Source organism: Mustela nigripes, chromosome 18 (genome assembly GCF_022355385.1).
Source record: "Mustela nigripes isolate SB6536 chromosome 18, MUSNIG.SB6536, whole genome shotgun sequence".
In the NCBI taxonomy this organism is placed as follows: Eukaryota; Metazoa; Chordata; class Mammalia; order Carnivora; family Mustelidae; genus Mustela; species Mustela nigripes.
In genome coordinates this window covers 32750719-32771840 of record NC_081574.1, presented here as the reverse complement: position 1 = coordinate 32771840, position 21122 = coordinate 32750719, and the positions used below count along the sequence as shown (strand labels likewise).

Below are 21122 nucleotides of genomic sequence, written 5' to 3'. Positions count from 1 at the left end.
TTTATTTATTTGTCAGAGAGAGGGAGAGAGAGCAAGCACAGGCAGACAGAATGGCAGGCAGAGGCAGAGGGAGAAGCAGGCTCCCTGCCGAGCAAGGAGCCCGATGTGGGACTCGATCCCAGGACGCTGGGACCATGACCTGAGCCGAAGGCAGCTGCTTAACCAACTGAGCCACCCAGGCGTCCCAACAATCCTAACATTTGTGTGGAACCATAAAAGGATGTAAATTGGCACAGCCATGATGGAAAGCAGTATGGAGGTTCCCCAAAATATAAAAGTTCTATTTAAAAATGGAATACCATATGATTCAGCAATCTCAATTCTGGTCATATACCCAAAGGAAATAAAATCACTATCTTATTAGGAATTAGTAATTAGTGGAGAGATATTTGCACCCCACTCATGTTTGTTGCAGCACTATTTATGGGAGCCAAGACATGGAAACAACATAAGTGCCCATCAACAGATGAGAGGAAAAGAAAATGTGGAACATAGATACAATGGCATATTATTTGGTCATAAAAAAGAAAGGAAATCCTGCCATTTGTAACAACATATATGATAATTGAGGGCATTATGCTAAGTGAAGTAAGTTGCACAAAGACAAATACTATATAATCTCACTTCTATGTGTAAAACAAGGAGAAACGAGGTGGTTTCCAGGGGCTGGATGTGGGAGAAGTGTGATTGTGGTTAAAGGGTAAAAAGGGTCCTGGGAAATCTAACATACAGCATGGTGACTATAGTTAACAATACTATATTACGGACATTAAAGTTGTGTGCTAACTAACCTTATTATGGTAATCATTTTGCAACACATACGTATATCTATGTACACTTTAAACTTACTTATATATCAAATATACCTCAATAAAGCTGGGGAAAAAAGTTATTATTCCTTAAAATTTTTTTGATGGATCATCACTTTTTGGTAACTTTCTCCATCTTGTCACCCAATTTTCCTTTTTCTTTTCTTTTCCTTTTCATTTCTCTGCAGGACTTCAGCCTCATTTATTAAGCAGCAGAGTTTTAGAAGCCTTATGCAGAAATGAGTAAAAACCAAGGGGTGAATGAAGACAGGGTTCGTCCCCCTCCACACACCTTCTCACCACTGTGATAAACAATCTATAATAAACAGTCATTTTACATCAGAATTCTGCCTCAGAAAAATTCATACAACAAAATGAGAGAACTTGAAGAATCACAAACAGCAGTGTAATGCTTTCTTCAAGAAGCCTTGTGTGAGGGTACCCCGCAAACATGCTTAGCCCTTCAAGAGATAGGTACAATGGACTAAAACATCTAGTGTGACCCCTCAAGAGTCACTTTTGCTTTAATATTTATGAGGGTAGGTTTGATGAGAGCAAATAATGTACATAAAGCTGAAAACTGACAGGTTATTTGAAAAGCTCTTCCATATTCATACTAGCAACTATGATTTCCTTGAACTGCATTGGGCCCTATTCCAGAGTCTTGATCATAGTGTGCTTTGTGTCCTGATGGGCCAGTGTCCCCTCACACACCCAGGAGCATGCTGATGTGGTCATCCCTAAAGTCTGGCTGTTTGCTGATCAGTGAGATGTCCACATAGAGCAGAGAAGGGTCAGTAATCTTAATGACTTCTGCAGCGGCAATGATAATGTCACCATGCCCACCTATATCTTCACCAAATCCACAAACCAGCTGCTGGAACAAGAAGTGGAATTGCTCAGTCTCCCTGACCATCCCCTCAGAACCTCCCTGTGCTCCAGAATGAAATGCCCTTCTGCGTGATGGCCCATAGGTCCACTTGCCATCCTCTTCTTTTTATATGGCTTTTTGGCTTTGGCAAAATCATTGAAATATTCATCCACAGTGAGATAGGGGATTTTTTACAGTGTTTGATGCTAACAGCCACTTCTTTGTCATCAACTCATTGAGATGTTGCTCCAGGTCCAGGAAGATCTCCCCCAGCAGGTTGCTGCAGCCCTCCTTTGCAATGGTGTCTGAAATCCCATTCATGTTTGGTTGCCTCAGGGATATACCCTCTTCTATTTCATTTTGAAAAAGTACTCCCTTTTTAAACCAACTATAAATTCTTCAAAACTCTGACAGTTGATGGTTATCATATATTGAACCTAGTGTGGGCATTGTCGACTTCTCAGCTCTTCTTTGTAAAACTGAACTTCTTCTTTGCATCTACTTAACAAAGAATTCATTTGCTGAAGACACAGACGAGTTTGCATCACAAACCTTTGTTTTCACTTATCTGAGCATCAACATCAAAAATTTTTTCCAAAATGTCGAAGGGAGTGTTATCTGCTGGTACCCGCTTTAGTCATACTTCAGGCTCAGCATGTTTTACCCAGTCTTTCTTGTCTGTTTCAAGTGCTTTTTGCAGCCAGGTAATAATGTCTGAAGTGAGAATTGACATCTACCTGTGGAGAAGATCAGAGACTATTTTAGAGAAAGTAAAGTTTCCAGGGGATGGATATCTACTTTGGAGGCAATTCCACATTCCCGGTCATCTCTGTGCTTGCGTAGGTGTTTGAGAGCCATGTCAACCACAGGCTCATGACCTCTTTTGCGTCTAGATCTTCTGACCTAAGCTCCTGCATCCATTTTCTCAGAGCCTGGTGGTACATTTTCAGATGGTTTCTGAAAATCTCATAATGGTCAGGAAAACACTCAACTATCAGGATTTTGGCAATGATGGGTTATCCAGGACATACTTCCTTATGATTTCTGGGTGGGAGAGAAACCACATCTTGTTGGAATCCTTGGGGTCTACCTCTGTAGCCCCAATTCTAGTATTCATGGTTCCATCCAAGATGGCAACCATTTTCTCCTTGCAATTCTTGGGCCTCTGGGGATAAACCAAGCTAGTTGGTCTTTTTGGTCAGATACACATTGGTTAATTTCTTCCTTTTTTCTGATCCTGAAAACTGAGACTAGCAGTGGGGGTCACAGGAGACAATGACCAGCAAACTCTGCAGCACCATACACATTGCTTGGCCAGCTCATCTGAGAGACCCTGCATGCTCCCAAAGTAAAGCCATGGAGAAGAGTCATGCTGTGCATGTTCCCTCTGTCCATGTGGGATGGCTTATACATCAGCTCTTCTTGGGAATGAGCACTCCAGGTCCACCAGCTCTCAGTGGGCCTGCAGGAATGTCCCTAGTACAATGAGGTCCTGGGTTTCCCTCATAATTTGGGGTCCTGAGGATCTCTGAAGCTGTAGTGATCTGGCTTTGCCACATCACAGCATGCTTCACGTACTTGAGGCTCTCAGTGTCACTATTACTCTGTCTCCAGTCTTTGCTGACATCATCAAGGGACTTCTGGATGTCTCTGATTTTGTTCAGTGCCTTAAGGAGCTGGCTCAGGGCCATACAATGAACCTGTGCACTCACAAATGGATAGTGATCTTCCATCTGGCATCTGTGGAGGCCCCTTTCCAGGCCTCTTTTCTGCCATAGTGCTCCACTTTGTCCAGCTGGCCTGGGCACTGAAACAGCTCAGCATCCCTTTGGAACGTTCTTGCAATTGCTTCCTGATCTGTCTTCTTGGTGGCTAAAAAGCAGGTAAAATCCCTGTACCTGTGATACTAGAGTCACCCCTCCTCACTGCCACTGGGCACCCTGCTATCACCCAATTTCCTAAACATGTTGATCACAGTTAAAGTAAGTCTACTGTATTAGCTCTAGATTATCTATAGGTTGTCTCCATTGTCTGTTTCTTTTCTCCTCGTTTTTGGTCATTTGTCTATTGTCATTCATGGTAATTATTTTACTTATTTCTTAAGGGTAAAAAGGAAATGAAAGACACTATCAACGTTGCCATATCTCAGCAACTAGAAGGAACCACACTTGAGGGCTCATCTAGAAGCTAATTTAGATTGCTAAAGAAAAACATAAATTAAGGCAAAAGTAAAACTGACTCTAATCATTTTTATAGAGTGCTGACTACTGTGTAGAAACTCTGAATAATGCTAACTTTCAGCAGAGAGTGTTTATTCATTTTGTTACTTACAGGTCGTTACAGGAGGGATTGATCACCTTGATACAATCAGGGAATGGGAAGCACAGAGGCTGACTTCAGGTTTTGTGAGAGCTATTCTATTTCTAGTTTGAAGTAATCCTCAAGTAGGACATTTAAAGAACATCAACTGAAAGGATGTTTACCTGGGATCATCCCCTTGCCAGGCCTTGAATGCCAATTTCTCCCTCCCCAGCATATTGAGACTGGCAAAACTCTACTTAGCTTTTTAGCTTCTTAACTGGTCTTTTCTTCCTGGCTTCTCAGCCTCTTACATTGAAAATGTTAGGAATAAATAATATCTGATGGGGTCCGTGATCAAAGGAGTGAGACTCATACAAAACGAAGGTCAAGCAAAACTTTATTTCGTGCCAGCACCAAGAATCAAACTGACCGGCCCAGGCCATCTCTTACGGAGAGAGCAACCACCCCAGCTTCACAGACTAGCTTTTATAGAGCAAAGGCCATGTGCTTGAGCCTGGCCAATGAGATTGTCTTCACGTGGCCTGACTCGTCCTTGTATTTGGGCTCTGTTATCAGTCCACCATATTTTACTGGTTTCCCAGACTTGCTTTTAAGTAAGTTCTTCCTCGGGGGTGGGGGGGTAGGGTCAGTTTAAGTTTTACTGCACAAACAACAAAATGGCTGTTTAACTGAGATGGAGTTGCTCTGGCTAAGTAGGCCCCTACAATATCTCCTCATGGAAAAAAGAAAGCACAGAAAGTCATGCTCACAGTTCTCCAATTCTCTTTCTTCCAAATGTAGTCCCCCTAATTCCTAGCTGCCTTGACAACCCTCAACTCCACTTATCTTCCTCCCAGCCCTATCAGACCTCTGAGAGCTCTTAGCTTTAAAATTCAACTTGACCTCCCACTGGGTGCCAATTAGTAGGGGGAGAAACAGCAGAGACTAGTAAGCTCACTCAGTGTTCTTTTCTCTTGGCTCTTAGCCTTTCAAGATCTTACTTAATGTGTTGCTTTATGATTACTTTGAACAGGTAATTTCAAAACAATTTTTATACAGTTTAAAATTTTTTTCCTTTGGAGTGAGGGTTGGTCTGCTACAGCTACCCTATCATAACTATAAAAAATTAAAAAGCATAGTATTTTTATATAAAAATCAGAATTCTCAATTTCTCTGGAAAAACTGGGCCCACATTCTTACATGGAAATAATGACTAAAGATAAGTTGTTCCTGTTCTTTTAATTTCAGGTATACACTCTCCAATTTTCTTTAATTATTTGGATAACCCAGTGATCCCTGAGAGTAAAAAAGAAGGAGGTCCATAATCAAGCTTTGAGAAATGCTAATACCTAACTGTGTTGTATAAAAGGAGAGCTGAATGATATGAGAATGCATATTCAAAAAAGGAAAAGGAAAATTGGAGATTGTTGTACCATGGAAATCAAGAGAAGACAATGTTTCAGGTTGGAAGGGGAGATGCCTGTGCCAATTAACTGTTCTAATTCTTCTCTATTGAGTGACTGAACTGTCATTAGTGATCTTGAAAGAATATTTTTAGTAGAATAATGGAGATGACAGCCAGGTTGGGGTAGCTTAAGTAATGTAATCAGAGATGTGGAAATAAAGTAGCGCAGGTAGTGGGCCAGTGAAAAAGTCTGTCTGTGACAGGAGGGCAAGAGCCAGGATGTTACAAGGGAAAGATGGGATTGAATGATAAATTCGAGTGGCCTTTCTTTACTGCCTTCTTCCCAGTGCCATCAGCCAGCATTTCCTTGATTTCTTGCAAGATGAAATGCTGCTAAGATATTTCCTTGAAGGCAAGAAAGACTGAAAGGTAGTTAGCATTTTCATATCTCAAGAAAAAGAGAGAAACAAGGCTCACTGGCCTATCCAGAGGCTGATTTAGGTTGCTACCAAAAAGAGTACATTAAGGCAGAGAGAAGTCTGACTTCAACCAGTCCCCTGACTTGAGGAGTCCCTGCATTGTCTGAAGTCACCTCCCTTTCCTGTCTTTCCCAGAAACAGTCAGGAGACAGCAGTACAAAAGACACCTTTCTCCTTTTCAAAAGCAAGAGGAGGGCTGGGACATTTCCCCCTAGCTTCAAGGATCTGTTAATTGGCTCCCCAGTAAAATTACAGAAGCAGCCTGCCTGATAATGATTGTAAATGACAGAGACGATCAGGTTTACCTTGTGATGTCCCCACGGGACTTGCAGTTAGTTTAGTCTGAACTTAGCATCAGCTGCTCAGGCACCTTTTTTTTTCCCAGCACGCAGTGGCTGGACTCATCCTGTATTCTTTCAAACGTCATTAGTGTTACAGCCTTCTCTCCCTCCCCTCCCATCCCCAGCAGCCTCCTGCCTCTCACTGTCTCCCCTCCTCCTCAATTTCCAGGACTCCCAAAGCATGCCAATCTAATTGAAAAACTGATGTTAACATTACTTGTCGAGGTTGGGCTCTTTTGTCTTCTGGCATGGAAGAAACAACTCATGGCTTTGAGGTGTGGGTTATTGTCCCTCCAGGAAACTACACACCAGCTTCACTGAACTCCAACCTCCATTAACTCCTTTACAGTTTGAAGGTACTCAGCTCGAGGATTTTATAGTTCATTAGAGGTGTTTGGAATGTACCGTAGGTCTTAAATAGGAGTTAATATGCCAAATAGCTAGATGTTGAAGGAGGCAGTTTTCATTAAAACCAAATCTTCAAATTTTCCAGAAGCCACTATGTATATGGGTGTAGTTACATATGTATGCATGTGTATGTGTGTGAATATGAGGATACTTAGTATATATTAAATATATATTACACATTACATATACATATATTGTAATACATGTAATCTATGTGTGCATTTATGTATATATGTCTATATGGACACATATTACATATATGTATATATTATATATCTATTTATTTTACAAATGCATATATGTATATATGCCATATATATATATACATATATATATATATATATGTATTTACACACACACACACACGTGTATATATAAATCCAAACTTGAATGTATGGATTACTTACAGATCTCATTAAAATGCTGATTCTGATCCAGGAGTTCTGGGTTGGAACCCACTTTCAAGTAACGTAGATTTTGTTCTTTGGGGGACCACGTTTTTTTTTTTTTTTTTGGTGTCACAAATGCTGTTTTTATTTTTTTTTATTATTATTTTTTTTTAATTTCTTTTCAGTGTGCCAGAATTCATTGTTTATTTTCACATCCAGTGCTCCATGCAATACGTGCCCTCAATAACACCCACCACCAGGCTCACCCAATCTCCCACCCCCTGCCCCTCCAAAACCATCAGATTGTTTTTCAGAGTCCACAGTCTGTCATGAGTTGTCTCCCCCTCCAATTTCCCCCAACTCCCTTCTCTCCCCATGTCCTCCATGTTATTCCTTATGCTTCACAAATAAGCAAAACCATATGACAATTGACTCTCTCTGCTTGACTTATTTCACTCAGTGTAATCTCTTTCAGTCCCGTCCATGCTGATACAAAAGTTGGGTATTCATCCTTTCTGATGGAAGCATAATACTCCATAGTATATATGGACCACATCTTCCTTATCCCATCTGTTGAAGGGCATCCTGGTTCTTTCCAGAGTTTGGTGACTGTGGCCATTGCTGCTATGAACACTGGGGTACAGATGGCCCTTCTTTTCACTACATCTGTATCTTTGGGGTAAATACCCAGTAGTGCAATTGCAGGGTCATAGGGGTGACTCTATTTTTAATTTTTTAAGGAATCTATCTCCGCACTGTTTTCCAAAGAGACTATCAACTTGCATTCCCACCAACAGTGTAAGTGGATTCCCCTTTCTCCACATCCTTTCCACTACTTGTTGTTTGTTGTCTTGTTAATTTTGGCCATTCTAACTGGTGTAAGGTGGTATCTCAATGTAGTTTTGATTTGAATCTCTCTGATGGCTAGTAATGATGAACATTTTTTTCATGTGTCTGTTAGCCATTTGTGTCTTTATTGGAGAAGTGTCTGTTCATGTCTTTAGCCCATTTTTTGACATGATTATCTGTGTTCTGTGTGTTGAGTTTGAGGAGTTCTTTATAGATCCTAGAGATCAGCCCTTTGTCTGTATTGTCATTTGCTAATATCTTTTCCCTTTCTGTGGGTTGCCTCTTTGTTTTGTTGACTGTTTCCTTTGTTGTGCAGAAGCTTTTGATCTTTTGAATTCCCAAAAGTTTTCATTTTTGTTTCCTTTGCCTTTGGAGACATATCTGGAAAGAAGCTGCTGTGGCCGATGTCAAGAGCTCACTGCCTATGTTTTCCTCTAGGATTCTGACGGATTCCTGCCTCATGTTGAGGTCTTTTATCCACTTCGAGTTTATCTTTGTGTATGGTGTAAGAGAATGGTCGAGTTTCATTCTACACATAGCTTGGGGACCACTTTTTGAACAGCAAATCTTAAAGAAAGCTTTGCTTATTCTCCTCCAGCTTCTTCATCTTAACCTAACTGCTCTACTCCTCAGTTCTATTCAAATGTTACTCCCATGTCTCTTCAGGCTAACAATCCATTTGATAGAGGGCACTTTTGCTATTTTTCAAAATAACAAAAACTTAGCTATTGAGTAAAGTAGACTCTGGATTGGTGTTCTGGTTTCCTGTTCCAGTCAAGTACACAGGGAGATAACGAACATGATGTGAAATCTCTTTAGATTTATATTACTTTACTATTATTTCTTTAATTTGCTAAACTGAGCAATTAACTCATGAATTTTTAATTAATTTTTATCTATTTCTATATATACATATAAGATTAGAAATTCACTTTTTGTACTGATTTTTATGTTTACTGTAATTATTTTTTTATTGTGATCACAAACATAAAATTTATCACTATAACCATTTTTCAGTGTGCCATCCAGTACATACAGTGTTAACTAGAAGCACATTGTCATACAACAGAGTTCTAGGATTTTTTCATCTTGCAAAACTGAAACTTGTCCATTGATCAATAACTCCATTTTTTTTCTCTCCCTCAGTCCTGACAATTATCATTCTCCTTTTTATTGCTAAGAATTTGACTGCTTTAGATAGCCTATATAAGTGGAATATTCAGTACCTGTCTTTTTGTGACTGGCCTGTTTCACTTAGCATGATATTCTCAAGGTTCATCCATGTTCTATTATATGATAGAATTTCCTTCTTTTTAAGGCAGAAGAGTATTTCATTATGTGTATATGCTACATCTTCTTTATCCATTCATTCATTGATGGACATGTAGTTTGCTTCCACCTCTTGGCTCTTGTGAATAATGCTGCAGTGAACATGGGTGTGCAAACATCTCTTCAAGATCTTGTTTTCAATTTGGGAGTATAAATACCCAGAAATGGGATTGTTGGATCTTAAGGTAAAATTCTATTTTTAACTTTTTAAGGAACCTACTTTCCCACAGCAGCTGCACCATTTTATGTTCCTACCAACAGTGTGCAAATTTCCAATTCCTCTACATCCTCATCAATATGTATTTTTTTTTTCTTTTTTGATGTTGGCCATCCTAGGGGATGTAAGTTGGTATTTCATTGTGGTTTTGATTTGCATTTCCCTGATGATTACTGATACTGAGCATCTCTTCATGTACCTGTTGGCCATCGGTATGTCTTCTTAGAAAAGTGTTTATTGAGGTCATTTGTTCATTCTTAAATTGGATTGTTTATGTTTCTTTGTTGTTGAGTTGCAGAAGTTCTTTAAATACTTTGGATATTAACCCCTTATCAGATGTATGATTTGAAAATATTTTTTACCATTCCATTGGTTGCCTTTTCACTATGTTGATTATTTCCATTGCAGTGCAAAAGTTTTTAAGTTTGATGTAGTCCCCTTCTCTATTTTTGCTTTTGTGGTCTGTGCTTTTGGTGTCACATCCAATGTCGTGAAGCTTTTCCCTTCCCTATTTTTTATTCTAGAAGTTTTATAGTTTGGGGATTTATATTTAGGTCTTTAATATATTTTGAGTTAGTTTTTGTACATGATGTAATGATAAGGTTCCCAATTCATTCTTTGCAGGTGTATGTGTTTATCTGGTGTTCCCATCACCATTTGTTGGAGAAGCACACTACAAATTTTAATACATAGGCTTTCAATTATCATTTAGATTTCAAAAGGTCATAATATCCATTATGAAGTTTTAAATTTGACCCATGGCTGATTTAAAATTTTTCTTGTTTTATTTCCAAATATGTTAGCAAATTTTATTTGTTGAGGTCTGGATATTTGTTAACAATTTCAATTTTATTGTAATATGGTTGATATGGTATCATTGGTTCATTAAGCCTGACCTTGTTGATGACTCCATAGGAAATGAAAACATAGAATATGTATGCTGGAAAAGAATGTCCATTTGCTACTTGTTAGATTATCTATGTATCTACCTATCATCTATCTATCATCAATCTATCATCATCTATCTACCACCATTCGATCAAGCTAGTTAACTAGTTTGTATTATTCTATGCAAGGCATAATTATTTTTCTGCTTGATTTATCATTTTGAGAAAAGCGTGTTAAAATTCTTCCCTATGATTGATTTCCCAATTTTTCTTTATGATTTTGTCAATTTTTATTTTAAATACTTTAAGGCTATCTTATATACATGATTTAGTTAAGGATTAATATTTCAGTTACAAAATGAAATTATTTTCTTCAGTAATGATTTTTAATTTAAGGTATACTTTATCTGATATTAATAGTACCACTTGATTTGGTACATATTTTTCTAGTATATTCCTTTATTTTCTTTCAATTTTATACTTTGTGAATCATTATATTTCATGCTATAAACAGCATATAATTTTTAAAAATCTATTCAGAAAATCTTTATTCTTTATGTAACAAATTTGGTCCATTTACATTTATTTAATATCTTATGTATTTGTATTTCTTACTACCCTTTACATATTTTCCTATATGCTATTCTTTTAATTTCCTTTTCCAAAAAGAGGCTGGTTTCTCATGAATTGAGTCGGCATTTTTGGATTCCTTTCTTTTTTTTTTTTTTTTTTTTTTTGTCCCTTTACTGATTAGTTTCTCTCAATTGATTTAGAAGTCATGTATTCTTCCCTTTGTCTTTAAGGTTTATTCTCCATTTTTTTTTTTTTACATGCTAAAGACTTAACTAATACTGATGTTAATAATTACCTCTGTCCTCCTCCTGAACAATCATATGTTTTCACATCCCCTATTATTTCTATTTAATTATGTTAGTTGCAACTTATTTTCACCTCTTTAAATATATTATTAGTAGTAGCAGTATTACAATTGATATGTATTTATATTTACCTCAGAAAATTCCATTTATTTTCTTATCATTGGTCTTTATATATTTCTCCATCATTTGCGGTTTATTCTCTTCTTTCGAAGTATATCCCTTGTTAGTTCAAGGTTTATAAGTGTTATGTTTTCAATCTTTATTTATCTAAAACTGTCTGTATGTTTGCCCTTCCCCTTTCAATGGTAATTTAGATAGTATAAGTATGCACATTTTTTACCATTTTTGTTATTTTCTTCCTCAGCATTTTGATGTTATCAGTCCATTACTTTTTCTTTTCTCAATTTCTCAATGGTAATACCTTTGTAGGGAATCTGCTTTCCAGTCCAGGTATGGATATGTCTATATGTAGAATCATTTTAATTTTCCTGTTCATGACTCACCTGACTTCTTATATTTCAGGATTCTTATATTATATCAGTTCTAAAAAATTTATGAGTCTGGAAATTGAGTTCTTTGCACATTAGACTTTTTCATTCTCTCTTCCATGTTCCCTAACTAATATTTCATATTTTCCATTTGCTTATCTCTTTATTTTACATTTTATATAAATTATCCAGATTTATCTGTATCTAATTTTGCTTATGTCCACATCCTGAATTTTTATTTAATCAGCTATTTCCAGAAGTTCTGCTTCATTTTCAACTCTGCCTGCTCATTTTTTCACAATATCTCTTCATTCTGATTTATAATTATATCTTTTTAACCTTTTTCATCATTTTAAATGTATCAATTTTATGGTCTTTTCAGATTGTTCTAATATCCAAAGTCTGGGGTCACACTAACCCTCTTATTCGATTTGTCCACTGACTCTGATTTATGAGGATAATTTCCTCATTTCATTTATAATTTTTTATTGCAGGTTATTGTCAGTTTTTAGAAATTTTTGAATTCATGACTACCCCTCTCATACCAGTGGAGTTGTTTGCCCCAAGTTGTAAAGTTCTTTTCTACAAAGCATTATTCATTTCTTTCTACCAATTATCTCCAGAATGTTGCTTGTCTAGAACCATATTTTTTTTTTCCATTTATTTCTCAGTTTTAAATTCCTGACATACAGAGTATAAATTTGGATACTAAATTTACGTAGAATATGAACTTGGGGCCTCAATTTCTCATAATAGGTGTTTTTCATACAAGGATCCCTAAGCAGAGATAAGGGTTTTTTGTGCCTCTCTTGGGCCAGTATGAGGAACTTGTTTATTGCCTCTCACACAGATAAGCTGATCTTTCCCAGTTGATGGCTATATTGGGTCTCAGTATCATCTGTATTTCCTGGTTCCACATGGCATTACAATCCCAGCCACTGACTAAACAGTCCTATGTATGAGATGTATGAGTCTTATATCTCTCTTATACACTCTCTCTGACTATGACCTCCCACTTGTTTCTGGCTGTAAGTTTCCACTTCTTTCAAAAAACTGCTGTATGTTTAAAAATTCTGTTAAAATTTACCTAGCATTTCTGAGTATTTGTAGAAGGAAGAAAATCCATTTTAATTCAATTAGTCACACTGTTGGAACCTTAAGTGTCAGAGTAATCTTTCAAAATATAAATGACAACACATTCTATTATTTAAAATTGTTAAAGAGCTTTTTAGTGTACTTAGAATAAAATATAATCTGTTTCTCATGGTCTAAGACTCTTACTTAATCAGATCCTGCCTATTTTTTCAATATCACCTCATGTAACTCTTCCTGTGGTTTATTCACTATTCTCTAAACATACTGGATTGCTTCCTTTTCTTGAACATGCCAACTTCCCTTTCTTAAAACTGTGTTTCCTTGGGATCCTTCCCACCCTTCAGTTGTCTCTGATCACCATATTCTTTATCACATCAATATGTTTAATTCTTTTCTAGTATGAATAAATACAAAAGTAATGTTCAAAATCCTCTAGTTCATCTTTCTGTTTTTATAAAAAAGTAAAGGGAGCTGGGAAAGTGAAGGAAAGTTTTATGAATTTGCTGGAAAAATTCTCTTAAAATCTCTCTTGGAGACTCTAAGTGTTTAATGAGATAGCTAAAACAAGTACTCATGTCTCCTGATTCCCCTGCCTTCTGGTGACTTTCTTTCCCGTGGTTCTTTCTGGTGACTACTCCAGTGGTTGTAGAAGGTCTTTAAAAGGAATTATGGAAGACAATAGATAGACTATAAGGTGATCCATGACCTCCCTCCCACTTATATGATGAATTTTGTGGAATATACAGACATAATAGTTTTCTGGGGAGGAAGGATGTAACTTCATCCAATTTTCAGAAGAGTCAAAGCCTAAAAAAACTTAGAAACTACTGGCCTACATATTGTTTATGAATTACTAATTTCCCTGCATATTTTCTCTTGCCTTCATATCAGTTTTTATATAAATAGGAATTGAACAATCATTAAAGGAGTGAAAGAGGGGGATGAGTCAAGATGGTGGAGAAGTAGCAGGCTGAGGCTACATTACGTAGCAGGAGATCAGCTAGATAGCTTATCTAAACATCGCAAACACCTGCAAATTCAATGGGAGATCAAAGAGAAGAAGAACAGCAATTCTAGAAACAGAAAATCAACCACTTTCTGAAAGGTAGGACTGGTGGAGAAGTGAATCCAAAGCAACGGGAAGATAGACCGCAGGGAGAGGGGCCAGCTCCCGGCAAGTGGCGGAGCAATGGAGCACAAAATTGGGACATTTAAAAATCTGTCCCGCTGAGGGACATCACTCCAGAGGCTAAACCGGGGTGAAGCCCACGCAGGGTCAGCATGGCCCTAGGTCCCACAGGGTCACAGAAGGATTGGGGGCGTCTGAGTGTCACAGAGCTTGCAGGTATTAGAACGGAGAAGCTGGCTACAGAGACAGAGCCAAGGAGTGAGCTCCCAGCTGGGGGTTACCTTGAACTGGTCGCAGCCTGGGTGAGCTTGGAGCACTGCCAGAGGCCAGGGAGATTGGGGTTATTGGGCACTATTCTCTGAGAGTGCACTGAGGAGTGGGGCCCCGAGCTCTGGGATCCTTTGGGCCGGAGACTGGGAGGGTGCCATTTTAATTCCCGGCCTCCGGAACTCTACGGAAAGCGTTCAGGGAACAAAATCTCCTGAAAGGGAACTGAGTGGATTACTCAGCCCGGCCCCTGGTAAGGGCGGTGCAATTCTGCCTGGGGCAAAGACAATTGAGAATCACCACAATAGGCCCCTCCCCCAGAAGATCAACAAGAAATCCAGCCAGGACCAAGTTCACTTATGAAGGAGTGCAGGTTCAATAACAAGGAGAGCAGCAGAATTCCAGAGGAGGGGAAAGCAAAGCACTGAACTCTTGGCTTTCTCTCCATGATTCATTAGTCTTGCAGTTAATTTAATTTGGTTTTTTTTTTTTTTTTCAAATTCTTTTCTTCTTCTGCTAATTTTTTTTAACTTTTACCCTTTTCGTTTTTAATGTTTTTTAACTAGTTTATCTAATATATATATGTATTTTTTTCTTTTTTATATTTTTTCTTTATTTGTTTTCTTTTTTTGTCTCTTTTTATTTTCCTGAACCTCTTTTTATCCCCTTTCTCTCCCCCACCATGATTTGGGGTCTCTTCTGATTTGATTAAAGTGTATTTTCCTGAGGTATTTGCCACCCTTTTAGTATTTTACTTGCTCCTTCATATACTCTTATCTGGACAAAATGACAAGGCAGAAAAATTTACCACAAATAAAAGAACAAGAGGCAGTACCGAAGGCTAGGGACCTAATCAATACAGACATTGGTAATATGTCAGCTCTAAAGTTCAGAATGATGATTCTCAAGGTTCTAGCTGGGCTCGAAAAAGGCATGGAAGATATTAGAGAAACCCTCTCAGGAGATATAAAAGCCCTTTCTGGAGAAATAATAGAACTAAAATATAACCAAGTTGAAATCAAAAAAGCTATTAATGAGGTGCAATAAAAAATGGAGGCTCTCACTGCTAAGATAAATGAGACAGAAGAAAGAATTAGTGATATAGAAGACCAAATGACAGAGAATAAAGAAGCTGAGCAAAAGAGGGACAAACAGCTACTGGACCACGAGGGGAGAATTCGAGAGATAAGTGACACCATAAGATGAAACAACATTAGAGTAATTGGGAGTCCAGAAGAAGAAGAAAGAGAGAGGGGAGCAGAAGGTATATTGGAGAGAATTATTGGAGAGAAATTCCCCCATATGGCAAAGGGAACAAGCATCAAAATCCAGGAAGTGTAGAGAACCCCCCTCAAAATCAACAAGAATAGGTCCACACCCCGTCACCTAATAGTAAAATTTACAAGTCTTAGTGACAAAGAGAAAATCCTGGAAAGCAGCCCGGGAAAAGAAGTGTGTAACATACAATGGTAAAAATATTAGTTTGGCAGCAGACTTATCTACACAGACCTGGCAGGCCAGAAAGAACTGGCATGATATATTCAGATCACTAAACAAGAAAAACATGCAGCCAAGAATACTATATCCAGCTAGGCTATCACTGAAAATAGAAGGAGAGATAAAAAGCTTCCAGGACAAACAAAAACTGAAAGAATTTGCAAACACCAAACCAGCTCTACAGGAAATATTGAAAGGGGTCCTCTAAGCAAAGAGAGACCCTGAAAGTAGTAGATCAGAAAGGAACAGAGACAATATACAGTAACAGTCACCTTACAGGCAATACAATGGCACTAAATTCATATCTCCTATAGTTACCATGAATGTTAATGGGCTAAATGCCCCAATCAAAAGACACAGGGTATCAGAATGGATAAAAAAACAAAACCCATCTATATGTTGCCTACAGGAAACTCATTTCAGACCCAAAGACACCTGCAGATTTAAACTGAAGGGGTGGAAAACAATTTACCATGCCAATGGACATAAGAAGAAAGCAGGAGTGGCAATCCTTATATCACATCAATTAGATTTTAAGCCAATACAATAATAAGAGATGAGTAAGGACACTATATCATACTCAAAGTGTTGGTCCAACAAGAAGATCTAACAATTTTAAATATCTACGCCCCTAACGTGGGAACAGCCAACTATATAAACCAATTAATAACAAAATCAAAGAAACACATCAACAATAATACAATAATAGTAGGGGACTTTAACACTCCCCTCACTGAAATGGACAGATCATCCAAGCAAAAGATCAACAAGGAAATAAAGGCCTTAAATGACACACTGGACCAGATGGACATCACAGATATATTCAGAACATTTCATCCCAAAGCAACAGAATACACATTCTTCTCCAGTGCACATGGAACATTCTCCAGAATAGATCACATCCTGGGTCCTAAATCAGGTCTCAACTGGTATCAAAATATTGGGCTCATTCTCTGCATATTTTCAGACCACAATGCTCTGAAGTTAGAACTCAATCACAAGGGGAAATTTGGAAAGAACCCAAATACATGGAGACTAAACAGCATCCTTTTAAAGAATGAATGGGTCAACCAGGAAATTAAAGAAGAATTGAAAAAATTCGTGGGAACAAATGATAATGAAAACACAACGGTTCAAAATCTGTGGGACACAGCAAAGGCAGTCCTGAGAGGAAAATATATAGCAGTACAAGCCTTTCTCAAGAAACAAGAAAGGTCTCAAGTACACAACCTAACCCTACACTTAAAGGAGCTGGAGAAAGAACAAGAAAGAAACCCTAAACCCAGCAGAAGAAGAGAAATAATAAAGATCAGAGCAGAAATCAATGAAATAGAAACCAAAAAAATAGAACAAATCAATGAAGCTGGGAGCTTGTTCTTTGAAAGAATTAATAAGATTGATAAACCCCTGGCCAGACTTATCCAAAAGAAAAGAGAAAGGACCCAAATAAATAAAATCATGAATGAAAGAGGAGAGATCACAACTAACACCAAAGAAATACAAACAATTATAAGAACATACTATGAGCAACTCTACGCCAACAAATTTGACAATCTGGAAGAAATGGATGCATTTCTAGAGACATATAAACTACCACAACTGAACCAGGAAGAAAGAGAAAACCTGAACAGACCCATAACCAGTAGGAGATTGAAGCAGTCATCAAAAATCTCCAAACAAACAAAAGCCCAGGGCCAGACAGCTTCCCAGGGGAATTCTACCAAATGTTTAAAGAACAACTAATTCCTATTCTCCTGAAACTGTTCCAAAAAATAGAAATGGAAGGAAAACATCCAAACACATTTTATGAGGCCAGCATCACCTTGATCCCAAAACCAGACAAGGATCCCATCAAAAAAGAGAACTACAGACCAATCTCCTTGATGAACACAGATGCGAAAATTCTCACCAAAATACTAGCCAATAGGATTCAACAGTACATTAAAAGGATTATTCACCATGACCAAGTGGGATTTATTCCAGGGCTGCAAGATTGGTTCAACATCTGCAAATCAATCAATGTGATACAATACATTAATAAAAGAAAGAACAAGAACCATATGATACTCTCAATAGACGCTGAAAAAGCATTTGACAAAGTACAACATCCCTTCCTGATCAAAACTCTTCAAAGTGCAGGGATGGAGGGCACATACCTCAATATTATCAAAGCCATCTATGAAAAACCCACCACAAATATCATTCTCAATGGAGAAAAACAGAAAGCTTTTCCGCTAAGGTCAGGAACATGGCAGGGATGTCCATTATCACCACTGCTATTCAACATAGTACTAGAAGTCCTAGCCTCAGCAATCAGACAACAAAAGGAAATTAAAGGCATCCAAATTGGCAAAGAAGAAGTCAAATTATCACTCTTCGCAGATGATATGATACTGTATGTGGAAAACCCAAAAGACTCCACTCCAAAACTGCTAGAACTTGTACAGGAATTCAGTAAAGTGTCAGGATATAAAATCAATGCATAGAAATCAGTTGCATGTCTCTACACCAACAACAAGGCAGAAGAAAGAGAATTAAGGAGTCAATCCCATTTACAATAGCACCCAAAACTATAAGATACCTAGGAATAAACTTAACCAAAGAGGCTAAGAATGTATACTCAGAAAACTGTAAAGTACTCATGAAAGAAATTGAGGAAGACACAAAGAAATGGAAAAATGTTCCATGCTCCTGGATTGGAAAAATAAATATTGTGAAAATGTTCATGCTACCTAAAGCAATCTACACATTTAATGCAATTCCTATCAAAATACCATCCATTTTTTTTTTTCAAAGAAATGGAACAAATAACGCTAAAATTTATATGGAACCAGAAAAGACCTCAAATAGCCAAAGGAATATTGAAAAAGAAAGCCAAAGTTGGTTGCATCACAATTCCAGACTTCAAGGTCTATTACAAAGCTGTTATCATGACGACAGCATGGTACTGGAACAAAATCAGACAAATAAATCAATGGAACAGAATAGAGAGCTCAGAAATAGACCCTCAACTCTATGGTCAACTAATCTTTGACAAAGCAGGAAAGAATGTCCAATGGAAAAAAGACAGCCTCTTCAATAAATGGTGTTGGTAAAATTGGACAGCCACATGCAAAAAAATGAAATTGGACCATTTCCTTACACCACACATGAAAATAGACTCAAAATGGATAAAGGACCTCAATGTGAGAAAGGAATCCATCAAAATCCAAAATAACACAGACAGCAACCTCTTTGACCTCAGCCACAGCAACATCTTCCTAGGAACATCACCAAAGGCAACAGAAGCAAGGGCAAAAATGAACTATTGGGATTTCATCAAGATCAAAAGCTTTTGCACAACAAAGGAAACAGTTAACAAAACCAAAAGACAACTGACAGAATGGGAGAAGATATTTGCAAACGACATATCAGATAAAGGGCTAGTGTCTAAAATCTATAAAGAACTTAGCAAAGTCAACACCCAAAGAACAAAAAATCCAATCAAGAAATGGGCAGAGGACATGAACAGACATTTCTGCAAAGACGACATCCAGATGGCCAACAAACACATTAAAAAAGTGCGCAACATCACTCAGCATCAGGGAAATACAGATCAAAACCACAATGAGACCTCACCTCACACCAGTCAGAATGGCTAAAATTAACAAGTCAGGAAATGACAGATGCTGGTGAGGATGCGGAGAAAGGGGAACCCTCCTATACTGTTGGTGGGAATGCAAGCTGGTGCAACCACTCTGGAAAACAGCTTGGAAGTTCCTCAAAATGTTGAAAATAGAAGTACCCTACGACCCAGCAATTGCACTACTGGGTATTTACCCTAAAGATATAAACGTAGTGATCTGAAGGGGCTTGTGCACCTGAATGTTTATAGCAACAATGTCTACAATAGCCAAACTATGGGAAGAACCTAGATGTCCATCAACAGATGAATGGATCAAGAAGAGGTGATATAGATACACAATGGAATACTATGCAGCCATCAAAAGAAATGAAATCTTGCCATTTGTGATGACGTGGATGGAACTAGAGGGTATCATGTTTAGCAAAATAAGTCAATCGGAGAAAGACAACTATCATATCATATGAGGAAGTGAAGATGGAACATGGGGAGTTAAGGGAGTAGGAGAAGAATGAATGAAACAAGATAAGATTGGGAGGGAGACAAACCATAAGTGACTCTTAATCTTACAAAATAAACTGAGGGTTGCTGGGGGGAGGGGATGTGGGAGAGGTGGTTGGGGTTATGGACATTGGGGAGGGTATGTGAGTGCTGTGAAGTGTGTAAACCTGGCGATCCACAGACCTGTACCCCTGGGGATAAAAATACATTATATGTTTATAAAAAATAAAAAAATATTAAAAAATTTTAATTCTTTACAAAATAAATAAATAAATAAATAATGGAGTGAAAGACCTATATTCCCAAAACCATAAAACATTGATGAGGGAAACTGGTGATGATACAAACAAATGGGAAGATATTTCATGCTCATGTTGAAAGAATATTGTTAAAATGTCTATTATCCAAAGAAATATACAAATTTCATTCAACCCTTATCAAAATACCAATAGCATTTTTCATAGAATTATAGCAAATAACACTAAAATTTCTATGGAGCCACTGAAGAGTGTGAATAGCCTAAGCAATCTTGAGAAGGAAAACAAAGCTGGAGGTATCACAATTCCAGATTTCAAGGTACACTACAAAGCTACAATAATCTAAGCAACACAGTATAGGCAGAAAAAAAGAAACATTCAGATAAAAGGAACAAAATAGAAAGCCCAGAAATAAACCGACACTTGTATGATAAATCTATGTTAAAAGAGGCAAGAATATAAAATGAAAGAAAGCATCTCTTTGATAAATGGTTCTGGGAAAACTGGACACCTACATGCAAAAGAATGAAACTGAAACACTTTATTATGCCATATACACAAAAACAAAGTAAAAATGAATTAAAGACCTAAATGTGAGATCTGAGACCATAATACCTCTAGAAAAAAATATACATAGTAAGCTCTTTGACAATGGTCAGAGCAACATCTTTCTAGATAGGTCTTCCCAGGCAAGAGAAACAAAAAGAAAAACTATTGGGACTACATCCAAAGAATTTTTGGCACAGTGAAGGAAATCATCAACAAAACGAAAAAGCAACCTTCTGAATAGAAGAAGATCTTTGCAAATGACACATCTAAGAATGGGTTAATATTAAAAATATATAAAGTATACAATTTACCATAAAAAATCCAAATAATCCAGGAAAAAAATGGGCAGAGGACCTGAATAGACATTTTTCCAAAGAAGACATTCAGACGGCCAACACACACATGAAAAGATACTCAACATCACTAATGATCAGGGAAGTGCAAATCAAAACATAATGAGATATCACCTAACAACTGTCAGAATTCTTATTATCAAAAAGACAAGGAATAACACGTTTTGCTGAATATGTGGAGAAAAAGGAACCCTCATACAC

General features: G+C 37.5%; 1 pseudogene; it reads right to left on the bottom strand.

The window, feature by feature from the left end:
• Window positions 1–1397: 1397 nt before the first annotated feature.
• On the bottom strand, window positions 1398–9608 carry LOC132006441 (exocyst complex component 3-like; annotated as a pseudogene).
• Between the last annotated feature and the right edge of the window lie 11514 nt (window positions 9609–21122).